We start from the raw sequence: 25,843 nt of genomic DNA on the forward strand, positions 1-25,843 counted from the left end.
ATCCCCGAACTCGAGCTCCAGGGTGTCCTTGGCCTCGGGTTAATGGTTCCCTCCGTTTCGGTATCATCCTTCTCGCTGCTCAGCATTGTAAGGGTGAGGGTGGTGTGGGGGCGAGGGTGGGGTGAGGGTGGTGGGAGGTGAGGGTGGTGTGAGGGTGAGGGTGGTGGGGTGAAGGTGGTGTGGGGGTGAAGGTGGTGTGAGGGTGAGGGTGGTGAGGTGAAAGGAGGTGTGGGGGTGAGGGTGGTGTGGGGGTGAGGGTGGGGGTGAGAGTGGTGGGGGGTGAGGGGTGGTGTGAGGGTGGTGGGATGAAGGTGGTGTGGGGGTGAGGATGGGGGTGAGGGTGGTGAAGCTGAGGGTGGTGTGGGGGCGAGTGTGGTGTGGGGGTGAGAGTGGTGTGGGGGTGAGAGTGGTGTGGGGGTGAGGGTGGTGGGGTGAAGGAGGTGTGGGGGTGAGGGTGGTGTGAGGGTGGTGGGGGGTGAGGGTGGTGTGGGGGTGAGAGTGGTGTGGGGGTGAGGGTGGTGGGGTGAAGGAGGTGTGGGGGTGAGGGTGGTATGAGGGTGGTGGAGGTGAGGGTGGTGTGGGATGAGAGTGGCATGGGGCTGAGGGTGGTGTGGGGGTGAGGATGGTGGTGGGGGTGGTGGGGGGTGAGGGTGGTGTGGGGGTGAGGATGGTGGTGAGGGTGGTGGGGGTGAGGGTAGTGAGGGGGTGAAGGGTGGTGTGGGGGTGAGGATGGTGATGAGGGTGGTGGGGGGTGAGGGTGGTGTGAGGGTGGTGGGGGTGAGGGTGGTGAGGGGGTGAGGGTGGTGTGGCTCTGGCTGTGGCCGGGGCAGGGGGACACCAGAAGGTGAAGGTGGTGTGGGGGTGAGGATGGGGGTGAGGGGTGGTGAAGCTGAGGGTGGTGTGGGGGTGAGGGTGGTGTGGGGATGAGGGTGGTGTTGGGTGACGGTCCCTGGGGGTGAGGAGATGGGGTGTGGGTAAGAGTGGGGTGGGGTGAGGGTGGCTTGGCGGTGAGGGTGGTGTACGGGTGAGGGTGATGTGAGGGTGGTGTGAGATGACAGAGGTGTGGGGGTGATGTGTGTGAGTGAGGGTGGTGAGGGGGTGATGGTGGGGGTGTGGGTGGTGGGGCTGAGGGTGGTGTGGGGGTGAGGCTGGGGGTGTGGGTGGTGGGGCTGAGGGTGGGGTTGAGGGTGGTGGGGGGTGAGAGTGGGGGTGTGGGTGGTGGGGCTGAGGGTGGTGTGGGGGTGAGGGTGTGGGTGTGGGTGGTGGGGCTCAGGGTGGGGTTGAGGGTGGTGGGTGGGGGGTGAGGGTGAGGTGGGGGGTGAGGGTGACGGGGGTGAGGGTGGTGTTGGGGTGAGGGTGGTGGTGGGTGAGGGTGGTGTGGGGTGAGGGTGGTGCTGGGGGTGAGGGTGGGGGGAGGGTGGTGTGGGGGTGAGGGTGGTGGGGGTGAGGGTGGTGTGGGGGTGAGGGTGATGGGGGTGAGGGTGGGGTGAGGGTGGGGTGGGCGTGAGGGTGTTGGGGGTGAGGGTGGGGTGAGGGTGGGGTGGTGCGTGAGGGTGATGTTGGGGAGCAGGTGACACATGTGTCATGGGGAACCGTAACTCAGCAGGGTCTCTCTTCCTCGCCCTGATCGCACTCCACCCGGCGGCTGCCCTTTCCCTCGGCCCGACGGCAATGTCCAAAACCCCTGCTCTACCGTGGTCCGGTGGTCCGTTCTCCCACGACCTAGACCTGCTCTACCGTGGTCGTGGTCCGTTCTCCCACGTCGGTTATGGGCAGCCTTAGTGTTAGGCAGTCTGGTGCATACAGCCTAGGGGGTGGGTAGCTGGTGGCCTCAGTGGCCAGGGCACCCGGCCATGGCGGTCGGTATGGGTGCCGGCATGTGGTGCAGTGTAGGATTTAGACCGCCCTGCAGGTGGCAGGGTCATGTTAAGGGTGTGTGGTACACAGTGTTGCCGACTCACCCTGGCCACCCTGAGGAGGCCGTGCAGTTTCTTCCGGCACTGGTGGCTGGTCTGGATGGTGTTGCACATGGCACTGACGGCCTCTGTCACCTGCTCCCGGGCACAGCGAATGGCAGCAGCTGGCGGCCCCCTTCCCCGAGCGGAGCATAGGCTGGCCCGCCTCTCCTCCGTGTGCAGGACGGTCTCCAAGCTTGGCGTCCGTGAAATGGGGAGCCACTCTCCTTGCTGACATCTTGTTGGCTGGGATGGTGTGTGTAAGTGTGAAGTGTATATATGCGGCTGCAGCTTGTCAGCCTCCTGAGTGTCAATTGCGAACCCGGCAAGTCACGCACTGTTTCTAATTTGAATAGATTGTGTTCCATGTGGTACTGGCCCAGGTGCGGCGCCAGTTTTGCTATCGTAGAAGTCCATGAATCCTGCCCCGGAATGGAGAATTCCACCAAAGGGGGTTGCAGACAGATCAAGATAGGTTGAGTGAGTGGGCAAAAATCAGACAGATGATTCACAGAATTTACAGTGCAGAAGGAAGCCATTTGGCCCATCGAGTCTACACCGGCCCTTGGAAAGAGCACCCTACTTAAGCCCACAGCTCCACCCTATCCCCACAACCCAGTAACCCTACCTAACCTTTTCTGGACACTAAGGGAAATGTAGCTGGCAATCAACTTAACCCGCACATCTTTGGACTGTGGGAGGAAACCAGAGCACCCGGAAGAAACCCACACGTACAGTGACCCAAGCCCGGAATTGAACCTGGGACCTTGGAGCTGTGAAGCAACCGTGCTAACCACTGTGCTACCATGCCTCCCTGAATCTGAACAAGCAGAGTGTTACTTAAACAGAGAATGACTGCAGAATTCTGAAGTGTAGCGGGATCTAGGTACTCCAGCGCTTCAGTCACAAAATGTTAGTTTGCAGATACAACATGTAATCAAGAAGGGCTAATGAAATACTATTCTTTAATATGAGAAGAATTGAACATAAAATTAAGAATGTTATACTTCAGTTATACAGGGCACTGGGGAGACATGGAATACTGGGTGGGAATCTCCGGCCTTGTCTGTTGTGGGACTTGCAGAGGCACCGGAGAATCCATGTGCGAAGGAGGATGAAAAACATCGGTCACTGTGTGCAGTTTTGGTCTCCTTATTTAAGGAAGGATGTAAATGCGGTTCAGAGGAGGTTTGCTAGATTGATACCTGGAATGAGCGGGTTATCTTATGAGGAAAGTTTGGACATGTTGGAATTTAGAAGAGTGAGAGTTGGCCCAGTTAAAGTATATAAAATCCTGAATGGTCTTAACGAGATGGATGTGGAAAGAATGTTTCCTCCTCTGGGTAGGTCCAGAGCTACGGGGCATTGTCTTAAAGTTTGGGGTCCCCCTTATCGGACAGAAATGAGGAGAAATGTTTTCTCTATGAGAGTTGTGCAACTTGAAACTTTCTGCCTCAGAAGGAGGTGGAGGTGGGGGTCATTGAATATTTTAAGGCGGAGGTGGATGGCTTCTTGTTGGACAAGGTAATCAAAGGTTATTGAGATAGCTGGGAATGTGGAACTTGAGACACAAACAAATCATGATCCTATTGAATGGCAGAACAGGCTCTGGGGGCCATATGGACTACTTCTGCTCCTCAACCCTTTGTTCATCTGTATCAATTTCTAACAACCTTAAACAGTTCTCCCTGATACTCATATGCTCATGAAAAAACTCATTCATGAAACTCATTCAAAGCTTTTAAATCTCTTCAAGTGGTTAATCTCTTATAAAAATAAACAATTCTTCAGACCCCACATCAAAGACAGCTAATCCTTTAATAGCCTCTTTATACTGTCACTCACCTGTGAACTCAGAAACACCTTGCTGAGATAATTGGAGCTTTGAAATTCAGTCAAGCATTCATGGTGACAAAATAATAGCTATTTGAAACTATCATACAATACTTTTATTGAAACTGCAAGGACATTATAATGTTTTTCCCAACCTACATCAGATGGCCTGCCATACAAAGCATTCCAGCAGAATTTGTTTTCCTGAACTCTCACTTTTTTTTTGCATGTTTAAAGAGTGAGGGATTTTTAAAACTTCAGATCATGATACTTAAACTGATCCTCAAAAGTGTTTACACCCATTCCTTAAATTTGTGACACTGTTGGTTAAAGCCATTGCAACATCCAAAATGGGCTCTGTTGGAACTCCGTACTAAGTCCAAATTACCTTGCTGAGTTTAGGTTCCCCCTCCTGTGTTATTCACGTCCTTCCCCTATCCCCTACCAGCAAAAATTAGATCCATCGGTAAATAGGGACTGGACTTCCTCATCTGCGTCCCTCTTGCAATTTTTAATGGTCTCCAAAGTCTGACTACACAAAAATCTGACCATTAATAGGGTTAGTGAAGACTGGGAAATTTTAGGGTCCAGCAACAAAAGACTAAAACACTCATAAGAAGGGAGAAAATTATATTTTAAGAGAAAACTTGCATGCAGTATAAAAACCAACAGTAAGAGTTTCTATGGAGATACGAAGAGAAAGCGGGCAGCTAAGGTAAATATGTTACCTCTACTGAACGAGGCTGGTGAATTACTAACAACAAACAAAAAAATGGCAGATTTATTAAATAAAATGTTTGCATCAGTCTTCAATGTGGAAGACAATTCAAATATCCTTAAGATATCAAATGGCTGATTTCATATGACATGTTAGAACTTACAAAAATCCCAATCACAAGGGTTAGAATATTAGAGAAACTCAGGGAGCTAAAGGTGGGAAGTCGCCAGGACCCGATAAACTGCATGCCATGATTTTAATGGAAGTGGTTGCAAAGATAGTGGGACCATGGGTTGAAATTTTTCTTAACTCTCTAAATTCCAGGAGGATGCCAGAAGATTGGGAAACAACCAATGTGACTCCCTTGTTCATAAAGGGAGAAAACCAGGGAATTATAGGCCAGTTCGTTTAACATTTATTATTGGCAAGACGCCGGAGTCAATAATCAAAGTGGAAATAGTTAATCATTTAGGAAAGCTGAATATAATTAAACCAAGTCAACATGGTTTTATGAAAGGTAAATCGTATTTGACAAATTTTCTTGGATTCTTTGAGGATGTAATGATAGTGGGGAACCTGAAGATGTTGTGCATTTAAATTACTAAAAAGCATTGACAAGGTGCCACATAAGAGGCTGGTGCATGAAGTAAAAGCCCATGGAATTGGAGGAAGTGTGTTAGCATGGATTGAAAACTAGCTGTCACGTAGAAAACAGAGAGTTGGAATAATGGGTCCTTTTCAGAGTGGAAAGATGTAACTAGTGGAGTACCGCATTGATCAGTTCCTGCCCTGCAATTGTTCACTATTTCCATTAACGACCTGGAGTGTTGTGATGAGAGTATTGTGATTGGGTGACTGGGCAAAAACCTGGTAAATGGAGTTTAATGTTGGGAAATATGCGGTCATGCTCTTCAGTAGGAGGAATCAAAAGGCAGATTATTATCTGCATGATGAAAAATTTGCAGGTTAGTGAAACACAGAGTGAGCTAGGTGTTCTAGTGCATGAATCATAAAAAGCTGGCAGGCAGATCCAAAAAGTAGTTAAGGAGGCAAATGCATTTTGGCCTTCATTGCAAAAGGGCTGGAGTTTAAAAATAGGATGGTTTTGTTGTAATTGTACAGGGTTTTGGTGAGGCCTGAACTGCATACAGTTTTGGTCACCTTACTTAAAAAAGGATATAGTAACATTTGGAGCAGTCCAAAGGAAATTCACCAGGCTAATTACTGGGATGAGAGGGTTGGCCTATCAAGAGAGACTAAGTAGTCTAGGTTTGTAATCCTTGGAGTCAGAAGAGTGAGGAGTGACCTTATTCAAACATATGAGATCCTGAGGGCGCTTGACAGGGTAGATGGTGAGATGTTTTCACTAGTGGGAGAGTCTCGAACAAGGGGACAGAGCTACAAGGTAAAGAGCCAATCATTTAACACTGAGGTGTGTAGAAATGTCTTCTTACAGAGGGTGGTGAATCTCTGGAATTCCCTGTCCCGGAGTCGGTGGAGGCTGGATCATTTAAAGTATTTAAAATGGAGGTGGATAAATATTTGATAGATCGAGGGATAGAGGGCTATGGGGAAGTGGCACAGAAAAGGAGATGAGGCCGGCATAGATCAGCCATGATCATATTGAATGGCGGGGCAGCCTTGAAGGGCCTGGTGGCCAACTCCTGCTTCTATTTCTTATGTTCTTGTGCTAATCTCATCCTCCAAAGTTCAGCTCTCACAATATCAACACCAGCATTTCTGGTTCGCATTATTCTTGTGATGCCTCCATTTAGGTTCTCAGATACCGACAGATTTTGGACAGTTTTTGTACTAAAGTTTAATTCCTTTTGTTAATCTGGTTAAAAGTGAAAGGGTGTCACTGTGTAGCATCTGTGAGAAAATATCCTCCCGTCTCTCTCTATCGTGCTCTTTCTCTTCCTGTTCATTCTCAGTCATTCTTTTGTTCTTTTCCACACTCTTTTTCCGTTGCTGCATCTGAAGCCAGGTCCTGGAGACAAATGATCCCCATTCTCCATATCATGTCCATTGTCTGAACAGAAGGGAGGTGTAAAAGAGCCATAGACCTTTCCTACTTCACATTGTAATTCTTGGCTCTCTATGAAGACTTGGGACAAAATTTATGGTTAAAAGTCCAGTGCAGTACTGGGGGAGCTTTGCGCTGTTGGAGGTGCTGGCCGGGATTCTCCGTCGGCCTACGCCGGAATCGTGAAACACGATTGGACGGAGAATCGGTTACGACGCCGAAATCGCAGTGGGCACCGAGTTCATGCCAAATCGCAATTCTCCGTTGCCTCGACAGCGCTTTCAATGTGTTCCAGAACGCACGCACAGTAAACACCATTTACATATCATTAGCGGACCCGACCCAATATTCTCCTGGGCCTCCACAATTCTCCGCCTCCGAATTCCCAACGGCAAGTTTCACTTGTGCTTTTAAGAATCATGAAACCGGAGTCATGGCTGCTGAGGGAGAGAGAGGGGGTACGGAAAGTGTCCAATATCACCATAGTTTGCTGACAGTTGTGCCAATGGCCAGGGGGCTTCTGCCAGTGTTGGGAGGAGTAGCGGGGGGTGGCCAGGAGATGGGCTGTGGGGATGGGTGGACGGGCAAGGAGCAGCATTGCCGCGGCCTGCCAGGCAACCATGCAGCTGCACACGCCACTGACTGCCCACTGTGCACTTAGGGCCACAGGTCATATGGGTGTCCTCCCAGGGTACCCCCTAGGTACCCTCTGGCCCCAACTGACCCATCAGCGGGATGGGCGTGTTCCAGTGTCACCATGTTGGCTGGAATGAGTGTGTGTGTGATGTATATGTCAATGCAACTTGTCAGCCTCCTGAGTGTCAAGCATGGACCCGGTGAATCCTGCACCGTTTTTCATTGGAATCGAGTGTGTTCCATGTGGCACCAGTGGCAGCCACTCCACAGTCGCTGAATTGGTCCAGGCCCGGCGCCAGTTTTGCTGCTGTGAAAGTCAACTAATCGTGCCCCGGCGTCAACACTTCGGGACGGAGAATCCAGTCTTTTGGATGAGATGTCAAACTGCAGCACCATCTGCCCTCTCAGACTATCGGAACAGATTCCAGGGCACTATTTCAAAAATCACAACGCAAAGATGTGCAGCTAGGTGGATTGGCCGTCCTAAATTGCCCTTTAGTGTCCACAGGTTAGATGGGGTTACAGTGATGGGGAGAGGTGTGGGCTTATGTGGGGTGTTCTTTCGGAGGGTCGGTGCAGACTCGTTGGGCCGAATAGCCTCCTTCTGCACTGTAGAGATTCTATGATTCGGTGAACAGCAGGGGTTTTCCTTGTTTCCTGGTCAACATTTACCCTCAACCAATATTGCCAAAAACAGATGATCTAGTTATTGTCACATTGCTGTTTGCAAGGAGCTTGCTGTGCGCAAATTGGCTAACTTGTTTTCTACATTATAACACTGATAATACTTGGAAAAACGGCATTTAATTGCCTGTAAAGCATGCTGGGTCATTCTGAGGCCATGAAAGGCTCTGTATGAATGAAGCTTTCTTCGAAGCGCATCAAGTGAGATTTTGTTTGATTGAGAAATCCTGGCACTCTGCCAGGGCAAGGGTCCAGGACACCCCAAAGTTAGGAGAGAGGGGGGAAAGTCTGGGCAAATCAGGACATTAAAAAGTAACTGACAGCTTTGTGAATTTGGGGAAGAAAAGGCCAAGGTCGGAAAACAGGCCACAGTTTGGAGTGATTCTGGGGAAACTGTGATTGTCACACAGTGGGGATAGAGAAGGCAGGACGAGCATGAAACATGTTGCTTTCAGGTTTCAGAGTGTGAACCAAAGAGACAGAGACAGGGAAGTATGCAGATGGAGGAGGAAGTGGCAGGCTGAAGGTGGAAGTTTACCTATTAGCATTCCTTGCATCGCAGAGCAATGCATGTAGAGCACCCAGATGTGGAGTACTAAGGCCATCGTACGTAGACCTCCCGCAGTCATTTTGAAATATAGAAATTTATGATCCGATAGATATGGAAAGGGTCTAAAAACTGCAGTTGAGAAACATCTTGCTCCAGACTCTCTTGACCAATCTCCTTGCTGGGGTGGTTTGCAATTTCATTGGTTGAGATGCCGTCTTGTGCTTTGCTGGTAAACATTGATTTCACCAGGGATGAAGGGCTGGTTGTTACTGAGCTGGATTTTCGTCCTTCTCTCCGGAATCACAGCTGTTCTGGATTACACAGTGTACTCTTAACCACATCCGTGTAGTAGGGATGTCTTTAACGCAGAAAAATCCAGTGAAATTCTTGACAGATTACAGAGCTTCCTTCCCAAATGTGATTCATAGCTTGGCCTGTTGCAGTTCCACTATCCTTAGCCCCTTGCCTCCCTCCCCAAGGAGACCGTGGTTAATCTCAGTGTACACCAGCCATCCTCTATCGAAAGCACATTGATGGTGTCATGTCGTTGTGCTAACCTTGAGTGAATGCAGCTGCTTCGCTTGATATTATTCAGAAAGAACTGAAGTGACCCCACTGCCTTCAGGAAGCTATGAAACTCTGTGAAAAGCAATGTTTTTACAAATAAAACGTTTGACAAATTCATTGCCTCCGCCCCCCCCCCCCCCCCCCCCCCCCCCACCCCCACCACCAATGCGGTCCCTTTTATTTGCTGTTTCTCTTCTTAAGATTCTGGCTCGATGTCAAGTTGAAATCCATGGATCCTTCAGCATGTCACCCAAGATCTCATTGTTCAGATATAAACCCTCTGTATTACTGCTAGCCTCAGAGTGAATCTGCCTACACCCAGTGCCCATCCACATGCTTCTTCCTAATGGACTCACTGGAATCAAGAAGCCCGACTAGCCTTTTTTATTCCTCAGTCACAAATGTTGACACTCATTGTAGCGCCATCTTACCTCCTCCCTTCCCCTACCCCCTCTCTCCTCCCATATCCCTCCTCCTTCCCCTCCCATATTGGACGGCCAATGTCAGGCACATGGGTGGCCAATTGGAAGTCATGTGAATAATCCTCAGGCTCAACCAAAGTTGGCAACTCATTCCTTATCTGTAGCCCTGGGTAATGGTACCTATAGGTTAGCTACACTCTCTGGTTTAGGGGTTGGTGAGGAAGGGCATCACAATCTAACCAGATCCATGCTCACCAGGTGCTTGAACCCAGGCATTTTGCAGCAGGGATTCAATGCGTGGTGACCAAAATTGTAACTATGAAATCGACATGGCTATGTTACCAGACTAGCAATCCCAAGAATGTGAGTTCAAATCCCACTGTGGCAGTTCGCAAATATTGTTGTTAACAAAATAGTCTTGGGAATAGAAAGAGATGCTGTGTCATTAAAAATGACCATAAAGCTGTCAGACTATTGCTATTGGTCATTAAAGGAAGGAAACCTGCCGCCCTTATCCGGTTTGGTTCCAGTCTCACACCAACATGGCTGACTCTTCACTGGCTTCTTAAGTGACCTTGCTAACTATTTGCTTGGTTCAATCTAGCATGCATTCCATTACGTTTGCAGGGAAACCAGGGATGGGAAATCAATGCAAACATTCCAAAGACACCCTGACAATTAGAATCATAGAATCCCTACAGTGCAGAAGGAGGACATTCAGCCCATCAGGTCTGCACCAACCCTCCGAAAATGCACCCTCCCTCGGCCCACGACCCACCCTATACCATACCCTGTAACCCCACCTAACTTACACATATCTGGACACTAAGGGGCAATTTATCATGGTCAATCCATCTAACCTGCACATCTTTGGACTGTGGGAGGAAACTGGAGCACACGGAGGAAACCCACGCAAACACGGGAAGAAAGTGCAAACTCCACACAGACGGTCACCCAAGGCCGGAATTGAACCTGGGTGCCTGGCTCTGTAAGGCAGCCATGCTAACCTCTGTGTCACCCTGTTTTTATTTATTTAGAAGAGGATTAATATCCAATTGATCCTCTCCCGCCATTCGCTCATCCTTCTGGCATTGAGCTCAAATACAGCAGCCCCATCATTGACGAATGGAAGCTGAGTTAACTCAACATGGCCCAGAGGTCAAAGCTGGGGTCATCCTGGTCTGCATGACTCAATAAAGAGCCATCAGAGCAACTTTAGTCTTCTTAAGAATTGCTTCAATTCACTCCCTGTATTGAGCTGGAGAGAAGGCATCTTTGTGAGGTGTGTCTGTTTTGATATGTTTCTGGTTTTTGATGGTTTATTTTTCTTTCCTGAGCCTCTGAGAGAATGCCAGGGTTGAGGTTGCCCTACACATGCCTGGGCGGTGAGATTCCTCAGAAACCCAGGCCTCATTTGAAATCAAAACATACCAGAGGATAATTCTTCCAGTTTCCCTTGACTATTGAATATAGAAGATTACGGGGGTGGGATCTAATTGAGGTGTTTAAGTTGATTAGATGGTAGGGTAGACAGGCATAAACAATTTATGGAGGAGTTCAGAATTGGGGGAGTAGGCATAACTTTAAAATTAAAGCTAGGTCCAAAGGACTGATGTCAAGAAGCACTTCTTCACAAGAGGGTAGTGCAAATCTGGAACGTTCTTTCCCAAATCTGGAACTGTCTTTCCCAAAACCCTATTGCGGCTGGGGGTCAATTGAAAATTATAAAATGGAAATTGCTGAGATTTTTTTTATTGGGAAATGCCTTGAAAGGTTACAAAACCAATTCAGGCAACTTAACATAACATAACGTAATATGAGATGCAGATTAGCTATGATCTTACTGAATGGTGAGATTCAGGGACTGAATAGTTTCTTCACATTCCTATATTCCTATGATGTTCTTGTGAAGAACTTTGGAACGTTTTACTAAATTAAAGGTACTAGATAATGTATGCTGTTGTTGCAAGGAGTGGAGGGTTAAATGGTATGTTTCCATTTGTTGAATTTAATATTAAGTGGTATGGAGCGTCATATAGTGCTCAGCAGTCTGATATAGGACTAAGTTTTCCACAAGAAGGCAGGAAGAGGGTCAGAAATGTTTCCAGGTCCTGAACCCTTCTCTGGTGGGAAACTGATTAAAGCCAAGATTTGCTTATGGGTGAGACCTTAGTTGTCATGGAGATAGGTTTTCTGTCCAATTAAAAGTGAAGGGTGGACTTACGGGTGTGGCGATGACCAGCTAAGTCGCACGTTTCGGCAGCTCCCGGTGGAACGGACTTTTGGGCTCTTAATAGGAGCCCCATCGGCAATTTTAACGGCAAATAACACTGTGCGGTAATCCAGAAGGGAATCCCCCCCGGACACGGATAGAAAAAAGAGAGGAAAGTAGCCGGATTGCGGTGGATCCTCAAGAGCAGCGGCCAGGAAGGCAGGCACAAAGCAAGATGGCGTCGGAAGAAGGCAGTTTAATATGGGGCCCTGACCAACAGGAGTTCCTGCGGCGTTGCGTAGATGAACTCAAAAAGGAGATGAAGAAGGAGCTGTTGGCCCCGATATTACAAGCGATTGAGGGGCTAAAGGAGGAGCAAAAGACCCAGGAACAGGAGCTTCGGGTCGTGAAGGCAAAGGCTGCTGAGAATGAGGACGACATACAGGGCCTGGTGGTGAAAACGGAGATCCACGAGGCACAACACAAAAGATGTGTGGAAAGGCTGGAGGTGCTGGAGAATAATGCGAGGAGGAAGAACTTAAGGATTCTTGGTCTTCCCGAAGGTGCAGAGGGGGCGGACGTCGGGGCATATGTGAGCATGATGCTGCATTCGTTAATGGGATCGGAGGCCCCGACGGGTCCGCTGGAGGTGGAGGGAGCCTATCGAGTTATGGCGCGAAGACCGAGGGCTGGAGAAACTCCTCGAGCAATAGTTGTGAGATTTCTCCGATACAAGGACAGAGAGGTGGTCCTCAGATGGGCCAAGAAAACTCGGAACAGTAGGTGGGAGAACGCGGTGATCCGCGTATATCAAGATTGGAGTGCGGAGGTGGCGAGAAGGAGGGCAAGCTTTAATCGGGCCAAGGCGGTGTTGCATAAAAGGAAGGTCAAATTCAGAATGTTGCAGCCGGCGAGACTGTGGGTCACACATCTAGGGAAACACCACTATTTCGAAACGGCAGACGAAGCGTGGACATTTATTGTCGAGGAGAAGCAGGAGTGAGCGGGCCAGAAGAAAAAGAACGTTTGGGACAAAAGGGGGGGGTGAATTTGTGGGATGAAGGGGGGAAAGGGGGGAAGAGAAGACTTCCCAGGTTGTTAAACCTGCGACCCTGTAACTTCTCTCTCTTCCCCATGTCGTGGGGGAGGGGGTGAGGGAGGATGAGGAGCTGTGGGTGCTGGCCATTGGGGGCGGGGCCAAAAGGGGAAGCGCGGGCTTTGTTCCCGCGCTATGGTAATCATGGCAGGAACAGGGAAGCAGGAAGGAGGGGGCCTCGCACAGTGTGAGCCGAGGTCTCGGGGGGAAGCCGAGGTCGGCCAGAGTTTGCTGACTTCTGGGAGCAACATGGGGGCTGCAATTATGCTAGCCTGGGATCTAGCGGGGGGGGGGGGTTAACTGGGTTGCTGCTGCTGGGGAGAAGGGGGAGCTGGTATGGGAGGGGGGGGTCGGGCCGGGGGGCGCCGCCTGGGGGGGATACAGCTACGTGGGAACCGGGTGAGGAGCTGGATTGAAAAAGGAAATGGCTAGTCGTCAAGGGGGGGGGGGTAAAGAGCCCCCCAACCCGGTTGATCACGTGGAATGTGAGAGGGCTGAACGGGCCGATTAAGAGGGCATGGGTACTCGCACACCTAAAGAAACTTAAGGCAGATGTGGTTATGCTTCAGGAGACGCATCTGAAGCTGACAGACCAGGTTAGACTTCGCAAAGGATGGGTGGGGCAGGTGTTTCATTCGGGGCTGGATGCAAAAAACAAGGGGGTGGCCATACTAGTGGGGAAGCGGGTAATGTTTGAGGCAAAGACTATAGTGACAGATAGTGGGGGCAGATACGTGATGGTGAGTGGCAAACTGCAAGGGGAGGCGGTGGTATTGGTGAACGTGTATGCCCCGAACTGGGATGATGCCAATTTTATGAGGCGTATGTTAGGACGCATCACGGACCTAGAGGCGGGAAAGTTGGTAAGGGGTGGAGACTTTAATACGGTGCTGGACCCAGGGCTGGACAGATCGAGGTCCAGGACCGGAAGGAGGCCGGCTGCAGCTAGGGTGCTTAAGGATTTTATGGTACAGATGGGAGGAGTAGATCCCTGGAGATTTAGTAGGCCTAGGAGTAAGGAGTTTTCGTTTTTCTCCTATGTACATAAAGTATTTTCACGAATAGATTTTTTTGTTTTGGGAAGGGCACTGATCCCAAAGGTGACGGGGACGGAGTACACGGCTATAGCCATCTCGGATCATGCTCCACACTGGGTGGACCTGGAGATAGGGGAAGAAAAACAACAGCTTCCACCCTGGAGAATGGACATGGGATTATTGGCAGATGAGGGTGTGTGTTTAAGGGTGAGGGGGTGTATTGAAAGGTACTTGGAAATTAATGATAATGGGGAGGTACAGGTGGGAGTGGTCTGGGAGGCACTGAAGGCAGTGGTTAGAGGGGAGCTGATATCTATTAGGGCACATAAAGGAAAGCAGGAGGGTAGGGAAAGGGAGCGGTTGTTGAAAGAACTGCTGAGGGTGGACAGACAATACGCGGAGGCACCGGAGGAGGGACTATACAGGGAAAGGCAAAGGCTACATATAGAGTTCGACTTGTTGACTACGGGTAAGGCAGAGGCACAATGGAGGAAGGCACAGGGTGTACAGTACGACTATGGGGAGAAGGCGAGTAGGTTGTTGGCCCACCAACTGAGGAAAAGGGGAGCAGCGAGGGAGATAGGGGGGGTGAGAGATGAGGAGGGGGAGATGGAGCGGGGAGCGGAGAGAGTGAATGGAGTGTTCAAGGCATTTTATGAAAGATTATATGAAGCGCAGCCCCCGGACGGGAAGGAGAGAATGATGTGCTTTCTGGATCAGCTGGAATTTCCTAAGGTGGAGGAACAGGAGAGAGTGGGGCTGGGAGCACAGATTGAGACGGAGGAAGTAGTGAAAGGGATTGGAAGCATGCAGGCGGGGAAGGCCCCGGGACCAGATGGATTCCCAGTTGAATTCTATAAGAAATATTTGGACTTGCTGGCCCCGCTACTGATGAGAACCATTAATGAGGCGAGGGAAAGGGGGCAGCTGCCCCCGACTATGTCAGAGGCAACGATATCGCTCCTCCTAAAGAAGGAAAAAGACCCGCTGCAATGCAGGTCGTACAGTTCCATTTCCCTCCTGAATGTGGATGCTAAGATCCTGGCCAAGGTAATGGCAACGAGGATAGAGGATTGTGTCCCGGGGGTGGTCCATGAGGACCAAACTGGGTTTGTGAAGGGGAGACAGCTAAATACAAATATACGGAGGCTGCTAGGGGTAATGATGATGCCCCCACCAGAGGGGGAAGCGGAGATAGTGGTGGCGATGGATGCCGAGAAAGCATTTTATAGAGTGGAGTGGGATTATTTGTGGGAGGTGTTGAGGAGATTTGGTTTTGGGGATGGGTATATCAGGTGGGTACAGTTGCTGTATAGGGCCCCGATGGCGAGCGTGGTCACGAATGGACGGGGGTCTGACTATTTTCGGCTCCATAGAGGGACGAGGCAGGGATGTCCTCTGTCCCCGTTATTGTTTGCACTGGTGATTGAACCCCTGGCCATGGCACTGAGGGGTTCCAGGAAGTGGAGGAGAGTACTTAGGAGGGGAGAAGAACACCGGGCATCTCTATATGCGGATGATTTGTTGCTATATGTGGCAGACCCGGCGGAGGGGATGCCAGAGATAATGCGGATACTTGGGGAGTTTGGGGATTTTTCAGGGTATAAACTGAACATGGGGAAAAGTGAGTTATTTGTGGTGCACCCGGGGAGCAGAGCAGAGAGATAGAGGATTTACCGTTGAGGAAGGTAACAAGGGACTTCCGGTACCTGGGGATCCAGATAGCCAAGAATTGGGGTACATTACATAGGCTTAATTTAACACGGTTGGTGGAACAGATGGAGGAGGATTTCAAGAGATGGGGCATGGTGTCCTTGTCATTGGCAGGTAGGGTGCAGGTGGTTAAAATGGTGGTCCTCCCGAGATTCCTTTTTGTGTTTCAGTGCCTCCCGGTGGTGATCACGAAAGCTTTTTTCAAAAGAATTGAGAAGAGCATTGAGTTTTGTCTGGGCTGGGAAGACCCCGAGAGTGAGGCGGGGATTCTTGCAGCGTAGTAGGGACAGGGGGGGGCTGGCACTACCGAGCCTAAGTGAGTACTACTGGGCCGCCAATGTTTCAATGGTGTGTAAGTGGATGGGAGGAGGGGAGGGAGCGGCGTGGAAGAGAATGGAGAGGGCGTCCTGCAAGGGGACTAGCCTGCAAGCAATGGCGATGGCGCCGTTGCCGTTCTCACCAAAGAAATACACCACAAGCCCGGTGGTGGTGGCTACATTGAGAATTTGGGGGCAGTGGAGACGGCATAGGGGAGGGACGGGAGCTTCGGTGCAGTCCCCGATAAGAAACAATCATAGGTTCGTTCCGGGGAGAATGGATGGGGGATTTGGAGCATGGCAAAGAGCTGGGGTAGTACAACTAAGAGATCTATTTGTAGATTGGACGTTTGCGAGTTTGGGAGCGCTGACGGAGAAATATGGGTTGCCCCAAGGGAATGCATTTCAGTATATGCAATTGAGGGCTTTTGTGAGGCAACAGGTGAGGGAATTCCCGCAGCTCCCGACGCAGGAAGTGCAGGATAGAGTGATCTCAGAGACATGGGTGGGGGACGGTAAGGTAGCGGACATATACAGGGAGATGAGGGACGAGGGGGAGATCATGGTAGATGAGCTGAAAGGGAAATGGGAAGAAGAACTGGGGGAGGAGATTGAGGAGGGGCTGTGGGCGGATGCCCTACGTAGGGTAAACTCATCGTCCTCGTGTGCCAGGCTAAGCCTGATACAATTTAAGGTGCTACACAGGGCGCATATGACTGGAGCACGGCTTAGTAAATTTTTGGGGGTAGAGGATAGGTGTGCGAGATGCTCGAGAGGCCCAGCGAATCACACCCACATGTTCTGGTCATGCCCGGTACTACAGGGGTTCTGGGTGGGGGTGGCAAAGGTGCTTTCGAAGGTGCTGGGGGTCCGGGTCGAACCAAGCTGGGGGTTGGCTATATCTGGGGTTGCAGAAGAGCCGGGAGTGCAGGAGGCGAGAGAGGCTGACGTGTTGGCCTTTGCGTCCCTTGTAGCCCGGTTAATGTGGAAGGAAGCTAAGCCCCCGGGGGTGGAGACCTGGATAAACGATATGGCAGGGTTCATAAAGTTAGAACGGATTAAGTTCGTGTTAAGGGGTTCGGCTCAGGGGTTCACCAGGCGGTGGCAACCGTTCGTCGACTACCTCACAGAAAGATAGAGGGAATGGAAAAGAAGTAGATAACAGCAGCAACCCGGGGGGAGGGGGGGGGGGGGGATGGACTCTCAGGGATGTTATTGTACATGTATAGGTATTTGGTATATGTAATTGTATATTGGACTGTTGGATTGTAATTTTGGAGAGTATTTATTTTGGACAAGGCAGTTGCCATTTAGTTTTGTTTTTCTTTTGTTTTTGTTTATATATATTATTTATTTATTTGTTTAAAACTGGCCACGGCTATTTATTTTGCTTTATTGTTGTGTAAAAGAAACACTACGTATTGTTATGTTTGGCCAAAAAACTCGAATAAAATATATATATTTTTTTAAAAGTGAAGGGTGGGGCTGTTTAGCACAGGGCTAAATCGCTGGCTTTGAAAGCAAGGCAAGCCAGCAGCACAGTTCAATTCCTGTAACAGCCTCCCCGAACAGACGCCGGAATGTGGCGACTAGGGGCTTTTCACAGTAACTTCATTGAAGCCTACATGTGACAATAAGCGATTTTCATTTCATTTCATTTCAAAGCTTGAGGATCAACCAGAGGCCTTCCCGTTTCGGACGAGCACCAGCTAGCTAAATTAGGTAAGTAACTGGAAGGGCGTGTCAACAAGAAGGTGTCTTTTTTTAAATTACTTCAATGAAAATCAAAAAGCAGCCTGACCACCAATGTTGTGGGGTTGGGGCATGTTGTACGTTTTATTTTTCGGTGCTTTGAGGAGATGACACTAGTTTCTATGTGTGAAGCAGGTTTTATTCACTGTGCTTTTAAAATGCCTGTTCCATGCTTACAGCTCTAGCTTCCAGCCACTAATCATGAATCGTAGTATCCCTACAGTGCAGAAGGAGGCCATTTGGCCCATCAAGTCTGCACCAGCCCTCCAAAAGAGCACCCTACCTAGGCCCAATCCCCCACCCTATCCCAGTAACCCCACCATGGGGGGAGCTTCTCTCCAGGGCAGCTTTTGGTTATGCCCCAACCCAGGCAGGGAGGCAGGGCGGGCTTACCAGGAGCACTGCACCCAAGCCTGCTGCTGAGTACTCCCCTCAAGCAATCGATGTGCATCCCCCCCCAGTATGCAAGAAACTACAGACCAACTTAATCCCTGCCCGATCACCAAGGCTCTGAACCAGCTTAATTGCCTGCCCACCTTTTGGGGGGGGGGGTGGTTCCTCAGGCCCTGAACATGTGTTGGCCCTTGGGAATGGAATCAGGAAGTTGGTATACTGATGCGCAATCAATTACTCTCGAGACAAGGTGAGGCATAACTAATAGGCTTTAATCTGCTAGAACTGTTCCCCAGCAGCTTCGATACAGAAAGTGAAGGCTGCTGGGATGGCATCGGTTCTTATACTCCGCCTCTCAGGGCGGAGCTATGTACATCGGCCAATGGAAGACGCCTGGGTCTAGCCAATGGTCATCCACCTCTCAGGTACCGCAATACCTGGTATTACCACATATACCAGCCAGCCTTTAATTTTCAGCTCCATCTCCCTCTATTTCTGACATCAACAGGGCCCAAAAAACACAGCCCACAGAAGGACAGTTTGATACAGAACGTCAAACATCAAGGTCTGTCCTTGGAACTGACTCTACTGATCCATATGCTTGTGGTAAACACCACTAGTAACATTGCATGTATTACGGCACTGCCTCTGTATTACAGGTACAACAATAAATCCCCGCCTGCTGGCTCCTCCCAGCAGGAGACGTATAAAAGTGTCAACTCTCCTGCGCTGCTTCCATTCTGGTTCCAGCTGCAGAAGACACAACATCTTGTGCAATAAAGCCTCGATTGTTTCACCATTCTCATCTCGTGGTAATTAACGGTACATCAATGCTTCCTGTTTAGATTCTGATATAAGATCACATTTTTCGTTCTGGTATAACAGATGTAAAGATAGGGAAGCTGAAAACGGGATAAAATACAGAGCTCTAAAAGTGACTTTAGACAATATGTGGTAGCATTTGATAGAATATGCTGCAGGAGATGACTGAGTTTGGTGTTTGGGGAGTTAGAAGTGATTCGGATTTAAGAACAGCAAATATGCCCCCGCCCCCCGAGAGAGAATCAGTTGCAGGTTACTACACAAGGACAGGCCCTGCTTCAACTTTGAGCTGTTTCCAAGAATCCCTGTTACCGACCCAGACTGCTTTTTTTCCCACTATATCAACATCATGGAACTATACGCAGCTCCATTCCATAATCTTTTCTGCTTTGGAAATGCAGCCCCCTTGAGGTATGAACCCTGGGCAATGTTGCCACGGGCAATATTTTGCAAACAAATGAGTCACACTGTGAGGTTGGGAAGGACACAAGTGTGTGGCTCAAAGTGTTAGCCACAGACTGTGACTAGAGCACAGGATGAAACAGGATGTGACACTCACTTTCTGTTTGTCTGGCTTTTCACTTCTACTTTGGACTTTCCCTGAATCTGCTCAGCTTCGGTCAGAACTGGCAATCTTTAACAGGTGCTGTCATCTGATTTAAAGTGTCGCGCAGAAGAGCTTGTAAATACCTGGGCCCAGTGTGTGAGTATGTGCGTTGTATCATTGCCTCAGCAATGTGAGGCAGATCTTCAACCTCTTCCTCTTCTCTCTTCATGTTTGCAGGTCACTAAGGCTCAACCATCCAATTCCCAGACTGAGTGGTCATCTGTCATATTCGAGCCTCGATAAGGGTGGCAGTTGTCTCTTTAGCCTCCAGGTGAACCATTGTTCGACAGGCTCATTGTGCAATAATAGTGAGCACTAATCCAGACTTAGAAAAACTCCACTGTCACTTGGCAAATTCTATCAAAATGGCTGCCTCCATTTTTACTATCTGTGGTGAATGTATTATTGCTACCATTCACCATTGTATTACATTACATTACATTGTATTATGTTGGTGCCCTTGTGGGCTCCGCCTATGGCTCCACCCTCTCAGGGGAGGTATATAGATCTGCAGCCTGTAGGCGGCACTCAGTACAGAGCAGTCGCAGGCAGGCACAGTTCTAGCTGATTAAAACCACTGTTCACTTCAACTCTCCATCTCGTGTGAATTGATGGTCGCATCAATTTAATCAGCTACAATATCGCTATGGAAGCAGCCCTCAAACCTGATCGACTGGAACTCGACCCTCAGGCAGCAGAAGCCAAAGGAATTTTTTCTCACTGGCCCTGCTGTTTTGAGGCCTATCTCGCCGCCTCCTCCTCGCCCACCGTCACCGAGGAACAGAAACTGAGTCTCCTCCACGCCCGGGTGAGCCACAGAATCTCCGTGCAGACCAAGGAAGCGACCACGTACACAGACGTGGTCGCGATCCTGAAAAGGCAGTACTTGAGGCCGGTGAACGAAGTGTTCGCGCGGCATCTCCTCACCACTCGTCGTCAACGCCCCGGGGAATCACTGGAGGAATACCTACGCGACCTGAAGGTACTCGCTCGAAACTGTAATTATAAGGACGTCGCGGCCTCGCAGCATATGGAACTCGCCATCCGGGACATCGATGTGGCTGGAGTCCGGTCCAACTACGTCAGACAGCGCTTGCTCGAAAAGGGTGCCCTCGACCCAGAAGAGATGGTAAAACTATCCACCTCCTTAGAAGTAGCGTTTCAGAGCCTCAATGCTTTCCCCTCCGACCACGCGATCCCCTCGTGGACACCCGACCAGAGAGTGCCCCAGGCCTGTGCCGCGCGGCTGCCTGCCCAACCCGGGGAGCTGCCCTGCTATTTCTGCGGCCAGAACCAGCACCGGTTCGGAACGCGACCTGTAGCGACTGCAGCAAGAAAGGACTCTTTGTCAAAGTCTGCCTGGCCAGATCCAAATCTTCTAAGTCACAGGCCCGACTTTCAGACTCACAGGCCCGCAGACCCCGCAGCGTGGCGGAGTGCCTGCCGGTACCGCCCCCTTTGGACGCGTCATCAGCCTCGTGCTGTCCATGGGGGCAGCCATCTTTAACCTTACCCAACACATGCGACTCATGGGGGCCGCCATCTTGGCCGCCATCTTCAACGCCGCCCGACAAGTGCGACCAACGGGGGCCATCATCTTGGCCGCCATCTCCAACGCCGCCCGACACGTGCGACCGACGGGGACAGTCATCTTGGGACCGTCCCACCACCTCTGACCACGCCGGCTACCCGCAGCTCGGCACTGTCACCCTCGACCAGTCACGGCCCAAGCACCTCAGGAACTCGATGATGACCATCCGGGTCAATGGTCACGAAACGCCCTGTCTGTTTGACTCTGGGAGCACGGAGAGCTTCATACATCCAGACACGGTAAGGCGCTGTTCTCTCCAAATTTCCCCCGCATTCCAAACAATCTCCCTCGCTTCCGGATCACATTCGGTGCAGATCCAGGGGTACTGTGTCGCGAACCTCACGATTTCAAACTATATGTCGTCCCCGACCTCTGCGCCCCTCTCCTGTTGAGACTGGACTTCCAGTGCAACCTCAGGAGCCTGACCCTGAAGTTCGGCGGGTCCCTATCCCCTCTCACCGTATGTAAGGTTGCTCCTCCCCCGCTCTTCGCGAACCTCACCGCCGACTGTAAACCCATCGCCACCAGGAGCAGGCGGTACAGTGCCCAGGACAGGACTTTTATCAGGTCAGAGGTCCAGCGGCTCTTGAGGGAGGGGGTAATCGAGGCCAGTAATAGCCCCTGGAGAGCCCAAGTGGTGGTCGTCAGGACCGGGGAAAAGAATCAGATGGTTGTAGATTACAGCCAAACCATAAACCGGTACACGCAACTCGATGCGTACCCCCTTCCCTGGATAGCGGACATGGTGAATCAGATTGCACACTACCAGGTGTTCTCCACGGTAGATCTGAAGTCCGCATACCACCAGCTACCAATCCGCCCGGAGGATCGGCACTACACGACCTTTGAGGCAGACGGCCGCCTCTTCCACTTCCTCCGGGTCCCCTTCGGTGTCACCAACAGGGTCTCGGTCTTCCAAAGAACGATGGACCGAATGGTGGACCAGTACGGGCTGCGGGCCACGTTCCCGTACTTGGACGACGTCACCATCTGCGGCCACGAGCAGCAGGACCACGACGCCAACCTTCAGAAGTTCCTCCAAACCGCCCAAGCCCTCAATCTCACCTACAACAAGGAGAAATGTGTTTTCCGCACAACCCGACTGGCCATCCTCGGCTATGTCGTGGAAAACTGAGTCCGAGGGCCCGACCCCAACCGCATGCGCCCCCTCCCCCACTGGCCCAAGGCCCTGAAAAGATGCCTCGGGTTCTTTTCGTATTATGCCCAGTGGGTCCCCAACTATGTGGACAAAGCCCACTTATCAAAGCCACCATCTTCCCCCTGACGACTGAGGCCCGCCAGGCCTTCAGAGGTCACCCTCGCCACTACCCTTAACCAGGCAGGCAGGCCCATAGCCTTTTTTACAGTACCCTCAACGCCTCCGAGATTCGACACTCCTCAGTCGAAAAAGAAGCTCAAGCCATTGTGGAAGCTGTGCAGCATTGGAGGCACTACCTGGCTGGTAGGAGGTTCACCCTCATCACCGACCAACGGTCGGTAGCCTTCATGTTCAACAATACACAGCGGGGCAAGATCAAGAATGATAAAATCTTGAGGTGGAGGATCGAACTCTCCACCTATAACTACGATATAGTATATCGTCCTGGGAAGCTCAATGAGACCCCAGATGCCCTGTCCCGCGGCACATGCGCCAGCGCGCAAGGTGGCCAACTCCAGGCCATCCACAATGACCTCGGTCACCCGGGGGTCACCCGGCTTCTCCACTTCATCAAGGCCCGCAACCTGCCCCACTCCACCGAGGAGGTCAGAGCCATGACCAGGGACTGCCAAATCTGCGCGGAGTGTAAACCGCACTTCTATCGACCGGATAAGGCCCACCTGGTGAAGGCATCCCGGCCCTTTGAGCGCCTCAGCATCGATTTCAAAGGCCCCCTCCCCTCCACTGACCGCAACACGTATTTTCTTAACATCGTTGAAGAGTACTCCCGTTTCCCCTTTGCAATCCCTTACCCCGACATGACCGCGGCCACTGTCATTAAAACCCTGCACACCATCTTCACCCTGTTCGGTTTCCCCATGTACGTCCACAGTGACCGGGGCTCCTCGTTTAAGAGTGACGAGCTGCGTCAGTACCTGCTCGGTAAGGGCATCGCCTCGAGCAGGACTACCTGTTACAACCCCCGGGGGAACGGACAGGTGGAGAGGGAGAACGCAACGGTATGGAAGACTGTCCTGGCCCTACGGTCTAGAAGTCTCCCGGTTACCCGCTGGCAGGAGGTCCTCCCCGACGCGCTCCACTCCATTAGGGCACTCCTTTGCACAGCCACTAACGAGACCCCTCATGACCGCCTATTTGTTTTCCCCAGGAAATCCACCTCCGGGGTCTCACTTCCGTCCTGGCTGACGACACCAGGACCTGTCCTCCTCCAAAAGCACGTGAGGAGCCATCAGTCCGACCCCCTGGTCGTGAGGGTCCAGCTCCTTCACGCCAACCCCCAGTATGTCTACGTGGCGCACCACGACGGCCGACAAGGTACAGTCTCCCTCCGGGACCTGGCACCCGCCAGTACCCCTGCGACCATCACCTATCCCCCCCACCCTACACCGAACACCGCCTCCGCCCCTACATGGCCTACACCCCCCTCCCCCCATCGCCGATCTACAGGGATGAAGCTCCAGAAGACACGCTCCCAGAGTCAACACCCGTGCCCGCAGCGACAAGTTCAACACCCGTGCCCGCAGCGACAAGTTCAACACCCGTGTCCGCAGCGACGAGTTCAACACCCGTGTCCGCAGCGACGAGTTCAACACCCGTGTCCGCAGCGACGAGTTCAACACCCGTGCCCGCAGCGACGAGTTCAACACCCGTGTCCGCAGCGACGAGTTCAACACCCGTGCCCGCAGGGACGAGTTCAACACCCGTGTCCGCAGCGACGAGTTCAACACCCGTGTCTGCAGCGAAACCAGAGCTCAGGCGATCGCAGCGAACAATCAAGGAGCCGGACAGACTCAACCTGTGAGCCCACTTCACCCCCGCTGGACTTCAATTTTTAACAGGGGGGTGAATGTGGTGAATGTATTACTGCTACCATTCACCATTGTATTACATTACATTACATTGTATTATGTTGGTGCCCGTGTGGGCTCCGCCCCCTCGGGGGAGGTATATAGATCTGCAGCCTGTAGGTGGTACTCAGTACAGAGCAGTCACAGGCAGGCACAGTTCTAGCTGATTAAAACCACTGTTCACTTCAACTCTCCGTCTCGTGTGAATTGATGGTCGCATCACTATCAATGAGGAAAAACTGCAGGAAATGGGCACCAGTAGTAAGAAAAAGGATTTAAACTCAGAACTATTAAGGGCATTGGAACATAGGAAGAGGAGTCAGCCATAAGCTCCTTGAACCACTTCCATCATTCACTAAGATCACGGTTAACCTGTTATCCAACTCCACATACACGTACATCTTTGCTTTGATACATTACTACCTTTACTTAACAAAAATCTATCAATGTCAGATTTCAAATTAACAATTGTTCTGGCATCTGATCGTTGCAGAAGAGAATTCCAAATTTCTACCACCCTGTGTGAGTCTTTCCTAATTTCACTCCTTGAGGGATCTGGCTCTCAAGTTTAGATTAGGCCCGACACTTCTCAACCGGCAGAAATTGTTCCTCCCTATCTGTTTCCCTTAATGGTAAACTTCAATCAAATCACCCCTTAACCTTCTAAATTGCAAGGAATGACACCCCAGATTCTAATATGACCTTTGCAATCCAGGTATCATTCTGGTAAACCCCCACTGAATTCCCTACAGCAGGTTCAGGAGGTATGGATCACCCTTTTACAAATCACCTGACCTCTCTCTGGTCAGCTGAAAATTCACAGGGAACTCAATCACACTATCCTTAAGTATAGGCTCCAAAACTTCCCTGACAACTGAAGTTAGGCTGACTGGTCTATCATCCCCTAAATTTCATCTCTCATCTTTTTTAAATAGCGGAGTGACAGGAGCATTTTTCCAATCTAAAGGAACGGTTCACAGAACTTTGCAAGATTATTGTTAGGCATCAACAATGTTCTCACCAACTTCCTTTAACACCCTGGGGTTCATCGTTTTTAGCGCCATTATTTTCATCACAATTTGCTTGCATCCTGTTCATAGAATCATAGAATTTACCGGGCAGAAGGAGGCCATTAAGCCCATCGAGTCTGCACCGGCCCTCGGAAAGAGCACGCTACCCAAGCCCACACCTCCACCCTATCCCCGCAACCCAGAAACCCCTCCCAACCTTCTTGGGCACTAAGGGCAATCTAGCTTGGCCAATCCACCTAACTTGCACATCCCTGGACCGCGGGAGGAAACCGGAGCACCCGGAGGAAACCCACGCACACATGGGGAGAAATTGCAATTCCGTATTCATTTCCTTGACACTTCCAATATGCCAAGCGGTTCCACAACTGTAAGTATTGACGCAAAGGGTTTGGGTTTCATTCAGCTGCAGAGGCAGGACTGGACGGGCCTGCAATTTTCCGCCAACTTACATAGAGGCAAGCTCAGGCAAGTAGCAGTTAGCCAATCGGGCCAATTAAAGAGTCTATTGAGACCACAGATTGACTGGAATTTTCTAGTCAGCATGAGACCAAACACAGCTGATGGAGAGAGGATGCCTCCCAGTGAGAGACCAGGGATGCCAGTGCTCCATCCAGCAAGAAATCCTGCCACGATTCACCAGCTATAGTCATCGGGCCACAGCTGTAGACACTGGCCTGAATTCTCCAGTCGTTGGGATTCCACCTTCCCGCCGGCAGTGCTCCTCGGCCAGCGGTATTGCATCGGCGTGGGGTGGTTACAATCGGAAATCCCATTGACAAGCAGTGGGAAGATGGAATCCCGTCGCCAGCGAACAGCGCGCGGCTGAGAAACACGGGGCTGGCGGACCGGAGAAT

Source organism: Scyliorhinus torazame, chromosome 2 (assembly GCF_047496885.1).
Source record: "Scyliorhinus torazame isolate Kashiwa2021f chromosome 2, sScyTor2.1, whole genome shotgun sequence".
NCBI lineage: Eukaryota > Metazoa > Chordata > Chondrichthyes > Carcharhiniformes > Scyliorhinidae > Scyliorhinus > Scyliorhinus torazame.